This window comes from Thunnus albacares, chromosome 14, assembly GCF_914725855.1.
Source record: "Thunnus albacares chromosome 14, fThuAlb1.1, whole genome shotgun sequence".
Taxonomy (NCBI): domain Eukaryota; kingdom Metazoa; phylum Chordata; class Actinopteri; order Scombriformes; family Scombridae; genus Thunnus; species Thunnus albacares.
Genome location: NC_058119.1, coordinates 18,727,678 through 18,736,587, shown reverse-complemented (window position 1 = coordinate 18,736,587; position 8,910 = coordinate 18,727,678). Strand labels below are relative to the sequence as shown.

The 8,910-nt window shown below is 38.0% G+C and overlaps 1 long non-coding RNA gene across 1 annotated transcript; it reads left to right on the top strand.

The window, feature by feature from the left end:
* The first annotated feature begins 525 nt into the window (after positions 1-525).
* On the top strand, positions 526-8,544 carry LOC122996500. Its single transcript, XR_006407006.1, has 4 exons — positions 526-2,411; positions 4,276-4,464; positions 4,973-5,114; positions 5,242-8,544. It is a non-coding gene; the product is annotated as an uncharacterized LOC122996500 (long non-coding RNA).
* The last annotated feature ends 366 nt before the right edge of the window (positions 8,545-8,910 follow it).

Below are 8,910 nucleotides of genomic sequence, written 5' to 3'. Positions count from 1 at the left end.
ATATGTTAATGTTCACACCACACCAAGTTGTTAGAAGTAATTATGCTGAATGACATTTATTACCACCATATTGCGTTTAATAGCAATATTCAACAAAAAAAATTTAGTGAAAAGGGTAACATTAGCTGGTTAACAAGCCAGAACTGTTGATTATTTAAAGTTAAAGATCCCCTCCAGACATGTATTAAGACTCTGCTTGGAACAAGGTTGTGTTTCTCATATGGTTTTTCCACAGTAAAAGTTATAACTACCAAATATTTTTCATTTCAGAAGTTTAACTGCTGGACACAAGATGTCTCCTACTTTACTGTCAAGTCCGTTTTCAGTGTATTAGCACATAGAGGCTTCAAGTTTCAACATCACACTTGTGTAAGATAAATATCAGACCAGGACGTGGCCTTCAAACTAGTTGTGATGTCACAAATGCTTGTAGGCCTACCTTTAAAATCAGATTTTTAATGTGAAACTTTCCACTTTCAGCAGATGGATGTAAAAAAAAAAAAAAAACAGCCTTCAAGTGTCAAACTCTGCACAGTGAAGCTCAAACATCCAACTGTAGAAACAAGAAGAAAAACAGTTTTTGAATGGAGAGGGGACTTTAAGTAAAGAAAGCTCACAAGACACTGTTTTTACTTACACTATTTAACTCTTGTCACTCACTTTTTCTGTATGTCCATCCCCTGTTTTGTAAGATGAATTTCAGCACTGCAAATTTGTTTTGAGAAAAACAATAACTGAGCTTCTAATAAAACAAAATGACAACAAGCAAACACTCATGTTAATTACTTGTGAAACCACTGATGCTCAAATCATACTGTTTCATGGTGTGGGCACAGATTTGTTATTCATAACTCACACTGCAGTTGATACAACCACAATTTACAACAATTCAACACCATAGAGATCAATTCAATTCAACACTTAAGAGATCCAGAGAACCCCTCTGTTATATATACTGTAGGTATTATGGCACATATTGATTTTTATTGTTGGACAAGCCCTGATGATTAAAGCTACTTTTCATCTCTGAAGTTATAAAACCAAATTTCAATGCACAAAGGCCCAGTGTCCTCATGCAGCCCCACAGAAATCAGTAACATACCATAACATGCACACCATTTGCTCTAAATGGCCCGTTTTATTTAATTTGGCTGCATCACAGTGGATTCATTTTCACAGACAGACCGGACTTTTTGTATACATATAGTAGCACACCAGCCTTGAAATAATCCACCGTATTATTGTTTAATATGTTTGGGTGCTCACCACTTCTAAACTTTGAAACAAAGATCAAACGGTATTGAAGCCAAACACTGCCGTGAGAGATTTGAAAAGTAGAGGCTTTGTAGCTTAGATGTATCATTACACCTGCTTTTTTGTGTTATCTAATTCTTGAGGACAATCTGTTCTCATAGTTTACTGATAAAATGGTGATATTTTTGTACGCAATATTGTGAAACAGGGACATGTCTTGGTTGTGCAATACTTATACCATATTTATTGTTTTCCGGAGCAGCTGTCATGTGGTCATGACAGGGGATTACCCCCAATCTTAGAGTGAGATCATAATGTTCTTCTTGACAAATAGACTTTTTTTTCCTCTTCATTAGTTTACTCAATCGGTATGAGTGGGAGTCTGTGTGGATGTTTCACAATTGCACATTAGGCCTAATGATGAAACTATGCACTCTGTTGAAATTAAACAAAACTGCAGGTTCACACATTTATCACTTCGTGCATAAAATAGTCACCACATTTATTCATTTTTTTTAAAAAAGCTGTGGGAATGTTTTGCTGTTTATACTTTGTCATGTCAAAATTCGGAGGGAAAAATATGGAAAGATTCCCTTAAATTCATCAGAAATGTTCCAGATATAGGCTATCTCAGGAGTTAGAGCTTTTGCAATGAATTATTTTGGTGCTGTAATTATCCCTCAACCTGCCTCATCTATTTTTACCTGTTGGTGATGTCAAAGTGTGACATCACACTGTCAGCATTTGTCATTAAATTAAAAAAAACAAAAACAAAACACTACCAAGCAACAAAACATGTCCAAAAATTCAAAGAGCATTGCCAGTTGCAGTTTTTAACCAGCATTGAAGAGTCTGACAATGTGACAGATGCCTTGAAAACTGTAAGAACAGTGTGGTGATGAATGAAATCATTTCACTGTACACAAGATAGAGTATTCTCAAAGAGCTGACACTGATGTGTTTCCTCCTCTTTACAGGAAGGAAATTAATTCTGTTGTCGAGAGCCAACTCCCTCGCCATTTGTCATGACATCTGTTTCTTGCAGGGAATAAACAAAAAAACAAAAAAAACTGAGAGGAATGTTGAAATGAAATGAAATGTTGAGGGCTGCCATGATGTTCATCTCTGGAGCTCCCACCGGTTGCAACTTTAAAGAGGTGAGATGGTTCATTTCTGACAAGTGAAAGAGCCTGCCCTGGGAAACTGACGCTGCTCTCTGAAGATAAAGTCTAATTTGAATAAATTGCCTCCCCTTCAGAGCATATCCATATGCATGAGACTGCAAGTCTAATTGCTGTTAATTCCTGTTAAATTGATTGTGATTTATTCCCATTTCACAGAGATGCACAAGCTGTGTGTGTATGAATGGAGTCTAACAGATAGATTTCCCCACAGAGAAATTAGTTTTGATCAATTTAAATGTATCAGATGTGGTTTACCTATGTTCATGTTTATTCATATTCATACACGCCATTTAATTATGTTATTGCTTTTTCACATATCGACAATATTGGGGGTTTTTTCAGCTACACAAGGAATGACAATGGTCCACCACTTTGGTCCAGATTCAAATATTTCAACAACTATTGGGCTGATTGTCATGAAATGACATGGTGCCCAGAGGATGAATCCTAATGACTTCTCTTAACTTTTCATATATTGGCACCATCAGGTCAAATTTTTAATTTGTCCTGTATTTTTGTTGATGACCAAATACCTGCAAAATTAACTATTATTATTAATTATCTTGCATCAGCCTCAATTGTACTTTGTGTTTAGTGCTAATAAGCAAATGTTAGCATGCTGCCACACTAAATTAAGATGGTGACCATGTTAAACATTACACCTGCTAAACATCCAACAAAACCCCATAATTAAATAACCACATTCAGTCAGTCGAACCATGCACTCCATAACGACCCATAGGAACGTTTTCTAGTATGCAATTAATCGATGCTTTCCAAAACTGTTACGAATCACTGTTAAATAATTTAATTTTGTTAATAATTATGTGTTATGGTGTGACAATGCTTTGATTAAGATCTGATTAGGTTTAGGCACAAAAACCACTTGGTTAGGGTTAAGGAAAGATCATGGTTTGGGCTAAAAAGGTTATTTGAAACATGGTGTGTGTTAAAGTTACCTCTTCCTTAAAGTTAGGCAACCTTTTTCGTCATGGAAACAGTAAACACCACGACAATTGTAGTTAGAGTTTTTAAAAGACTGTCCTGACTTACAGTTGGAAACATGACACTCACAGTTGGAAACAGGAGGCAAACAGTCTCCTGCAGCTAAGTCCACTTTTTGCCATCTATCTATCTATCTAGCCCACCCAACCCGCCACAACTGAGTATGGGTCATAATTACTACGGCCAGTAGATGGCGTTTGTCACTCAAACGTAACCATAGGTTGTTTTTGCTGGCTGAATTTTCAACCTATACTGTCGTTTTTCTTTTGAGGACGAGCTGAAACATCACTATGTTAGCAATGTCATTATGAGCATGGTAGCATGCTGACGTTCGCATTTAGCGCTATAGCACCACCATAGACAACTATTATAAAAGACACATCTATATACAGTTGACAGGAAACCTCCAACTGCTAATAAGATCAATGATCACACTTTGTATAATTAATTTTTAATCCATGAAGGTTTTTATTTGTAAAATTTCCCTAATGCCTAAAAAAGCAAAAAAGCAAACCAGGAAGCTAGAAACACGTTTGCTCGATGTGTTTTCCTATAATACATCCATGCACTTAACATTAGAAAATCATCCATGAAACTCACCTTTTAAAATGAATCCTGACTCTTATGCTTTTAGTGTTTACCCTTGGATGTTCATTTAAACTATTCTGTGTTTTTTATGCATGTAGTATTGGGTTAATATTGATGTTTTACCCTTTTGTAAGCACCATTTTATGCAGTTGTTTTTCTGTTTTAGTATCATTAATAGAGGCATCTGAGAATTTCTTTTCTAAAAGGAACTTATAATTAATTTTTCTTGCTTACTTTACCCCAGGCTCTGTGGCTCCCTCATCGAAAACTATGCCTGTGTGAGGTATATTTGAAGACATGCATTCTCATACATTATGGATTCTATGAGATCACCCCCCAAACACACAACACGGGACCGCAAGCTTCTGTCTGTCGTCTCTGGAAAGTTGACACTTTCTTCAAAGGCCTGAAAGTCATAGAAGTATTCCACAAGGTAAAAAGTCTTCTTTATACTGTTATTGGAGATCCTTGAAGCAAAGCAATGCTCATTAAGAAAAAAGCTGAAATTCCCTTCACTGTACGCTGCTACTGCCTCCACCTCTGCCTTTCTCACCATCAAGTTTCTGGGTGAAAATATAAATCAGCTCACCTTGGAGTGCATCCAGTGTAGAAATGTCAGGATTTCATCAGTAAATTGATAGGTCTCCTAACTTTTGATTGAGAAACTGTGCTTTTCTCAATCTGTACACGAGACCTCGGAGACAGACAGTCTGTCGCATCTCTTTTCCAAATCTAACATCAGCAACAGAGTTCATTAGCCCATTACCCTGCCATTAGTTCACTCTGCAACCGTTGCGAGATAATGTACTCTAATGACTGTGTTGGAGCAGTATGTGTGTGTGTGTGTGTGCGAGGAAGGACGAACTCTTTTCCAGTACTGTGGTCTTTGACTTTGAGACAGACTGTAATTAACAGCGCTCTCTCCTCTTCCATGTTATTAGCACAGCTGACCTTTGAATGCATCAGATCAGTGAAACAACACATCTGGTAAAGCTGCAGTGTTTTGTGAGAGGAGAGATAAAGAGACTATTAAACGGAGGCAGGACTCTTGACTAGTGGTGCACCGTTTTCAGCTTAGAGAAGGTACATCAATACACAGATACAGCTTGAGCATTCATTTTTAGGATTCTCAACATTTTTCCTCACTGATTATATAAGACATCATACAAAATGTATCACAGAAGTACAGCTTGTTTTTCTTTTTTTACAGTGGATTCACCGGAGGATTTAACTAATGATGTCTCTGTCAGTGGCCCAAGATGATCAAACGGTTTTAAGCTAAAGGGCTTCGTGTTATCAGAATCAAGAATAGTCTCCTCCAAGAGTGATGGGAAACACACTCATTCTCACCCCTCATTTTACTCATGATTAAATCACATTACACTCATTTCCTTTCCCTAAAGCCTTTTCTTTGGAAAATCTGTTTTCATCCACTGCTTCACTCCTGTGCCAGTGGTCTTGTAATCACATCAGCGTGTCTATGTTGGCTCGTGAGCAAAAATTAGAACACATGAAGTCAAAAGATTTAAGAGGGAGGAGAGTTTTCAACATGGAAAGATGGACTAGACGAGCTTAATCGGTAGAGATTTATCCAAGACATCGCTCATACACTGGCATGCCATTTCCGGACTTCTTGAGTAAAAACCCTTCCTGGGAAGTTACCCAAATACTTCCCTAAGAGTCAGATTAGGTCTGCTAAATCATACTTGCTCTTACTGTAGCTCAGCTGGGCAACTTTAATTGTTTTGCCACTTTAAATTTTCCACTTTTTCACAAGGATTTTTTTTCACCGTTGCAGGACACGTCTATATAGAAACAGCTTTATCAAAACCACATTGTTCATCATAGAAGGAAGGAATCAATGACGGAGGGCAAAGCCAGACTGAACGAGAGAAATATTGACTTTCTCTGAAAATCTGAACACACTGTATTCCCTCAGGCAAATGCAAAGACAAAACCCATTCAAAATAGAATCATTCACACCAAATGGAAACTCTGATTTAATTATGAATATGGAAAAGAGGATACTTACTTACATTTAACACCCTTGGATTACATTTTTTCCTAATGGCTGGTAACAGCTGGAGAAGACAGCTAAAATGATGACAGACGGTAGGCAAACAGAAGGGAACATTTGGATTGTCAAGCTCTTGGCATTCTCCTCCTTCTCAGGCACAGTAGCTGTCTGACGTCTGGGTAATTTTGTGTTTTAGCTCAGAGGATTTAGACAGAGGTTTGCAGAGGGAAACAGCTGGTGTTAGTCATAATGTAAATATTCTGCATGTAGCACAAAACAATGATGCAAAGATGTTCAACAAGTCTTGTTCTCGGTAATGGCGCTGTTGAAGTTTTTATGACTTCCACTTCCTGTCATTGAGCTGACCCAGAGATGAGGTGGTACAGTACAGATCACGTATGAATTCCCAAACAGGGAAGCCTTGAACCTCTGAGGACTCGCTGCCCTTAACCTGACTTTCACTTTCTACAGCTGATTAAAAGACCATTACAAGTTGGCCCCTTCTGCCGGCTGACTGCCGCCTGGTACTGAAGAAATCAGTTTTATCTCCTCTTGCCTTGGCTGGAGTTCCTGCTGCGCTGGAGGATGCAGTAAAACAAAGCATCTAAGAGAGACGTCAAGTAAAACTCTAATGATTCAAGCAAACGCAGGATGTCTGATAAGTCTCCAGGACCTGCTTTTGCTTTCATTTTACCCTCTTTCTATTTTTTTTTTCTACTCACTGCAAGGCAATAATGTTCCCAACAGATTAACAGATTCACACATACAAAAACACATATGCTTCAAAAAGTACTTAATTTCACCATATAACCCTGTCATTTATAAAGCTGGTGAAGTTGGCAAGACATGTAATAAAATTTACAAGAGCTAGAGCTCATAGAGAATTGGCTCCAGTTAAAAATTAATAGGAGCGGTCTTCTGAAGGGCACTTGCATGGTTATTTCTCCATTCAAACACACAGTTCAGATATTAAAGATAAAGTGTTCAGAGAGATATTTTAATATTTTAAACTACACCAGATTTTTTTTTGTTGAATTGGTTTACCCACTGTTTTCTAACATACATAGAACAATGAAAGCATTGCTGTAGTTACATCTAAAAAGGATGACAATACTGAACTATACAGCCCACATACTTTACTTAGAACACTCAACTTTAATGCAACGTTCAGAGAAAAAAAGCAGAGGTTTGAATATGCAGCAGTAGCGTGTTGTGTGTAGGTGCAAATATCAGGCCTGTTGCCACTTTGGTTTATAAATAAACTGACTTGGTAAATTCCCACCACTGCTTCAGTAGCTGCTCAGGATATAGACAGATACATATCAATATTTAACGATAAAATGTGGTTTTGCTTCATTATTCAGAATGCACTGTTTTTATATAGTTTGTGTGTGTGTGTGTGTTGTTTATTGGACATTAGAAACCTTAAGTGAGAGGGATATAAATATATTTTGACACAAAAAAAAGTCCTACTATTAACGTGGCTCTGTCAGTGAGGGCAAACATTGAAGATGATACCTCAGCCATGGCTGAAGGATTGATTGGTCATAACATTATATGTGTATTTTTTCACATCATATGCACTGGGTGAAGAACTGCTGAAAAGGAAGGTTACCATGTTGGGGACAGTGAGAAAAAACAAGCCAGAGCTTCCCTCTGCACAGCAAGGTCACATCCTCAATGTTTGCCTTCACTAACACAACCGCTGTGGTTTCCTATTGCCCCAAGAAAGGGAAAAATATCCTGCTGATGAGAACCATGCACAAAGATGCTGTCCTGAGCACCAGAGAAGACAGAAAACCCCAAATGGTCTTAGACTACGAGACAAAGGGAGGGGTTGATAACCTGGACAAGGTCACAGCCACATACAGCTGCTCATGCATGACTGCCCGTTGGCCCCTTGTCATTTTCTTCTTCTTTGTGAAATAAACAAGGACTGGAACGATGGAAAACTGAGTGGAAGGAGGATTTTCCTGGAGCATCTGGGTTATGGGCTGATGAAGCCTCATATCGAGACAAGACGGTGCCTTCCAAGAGCATCAACAGCTGCTGCAACTGTTGTGAAGGACATCCAAACGGAGACACACACCCCAACTCCCCCCGTGGTTCAAACTACAGACAGGAAACGTGGCAGGTCCCAGGTCTATCCCAACAGAAATGACTCCGAGACCAGCAACACCTGTGTGAAATGCAGGAAATATGTCTGCATGGAGCACACACACACTCTCTGCACATCATGTGCACAGTAGAGGCTAGACTGTACCTTCTGGTATTTCTGTGGCCTGTGGGAAAAATAATATGCTGCTCATATTCTGTCTATGCTGTTTGTATTCTGTCAAACTCATTTTGGTGACTACATAACTTTGTTTTTTACTCACACATACATATTTGCTTATATAGCACTTACAGTAGCATAGAACCCCTGACACAATGCTCAAATTTACTTTTTATAGGTGTTTTTTTTGTAAATAAAGAACTGTTATGTGATGATCTGATGATGACGATGTTCTATTTTACAAATAAAATCCCTCTAAATGTTTGAAATTGTGTTTGTTTTTCCTGGGGCATAAAATTGGAAAGATCTTTCTTTCCAATTTGAGGTCAGTCAGTGAGATTTTATAGTGAGTCACATATTTTTCCATAGTCCCATGGAGTCCCGACCCCAAGGATAGAAGAATTTAGTAAATTTAAGATAACAGGAGGATAAATCAGGAAAAAAGCCTTTATTAATGTAGCTCAGTCAAGGACTGAGTCCTAAATCATGTATAGTATGAGTGTATAATCATAAATTAAATACAGTTGTGCTCATAAGTTTACATACCCTGGTAGAATTTGTGAAATATTGGCCATTTTTTGGAAAAT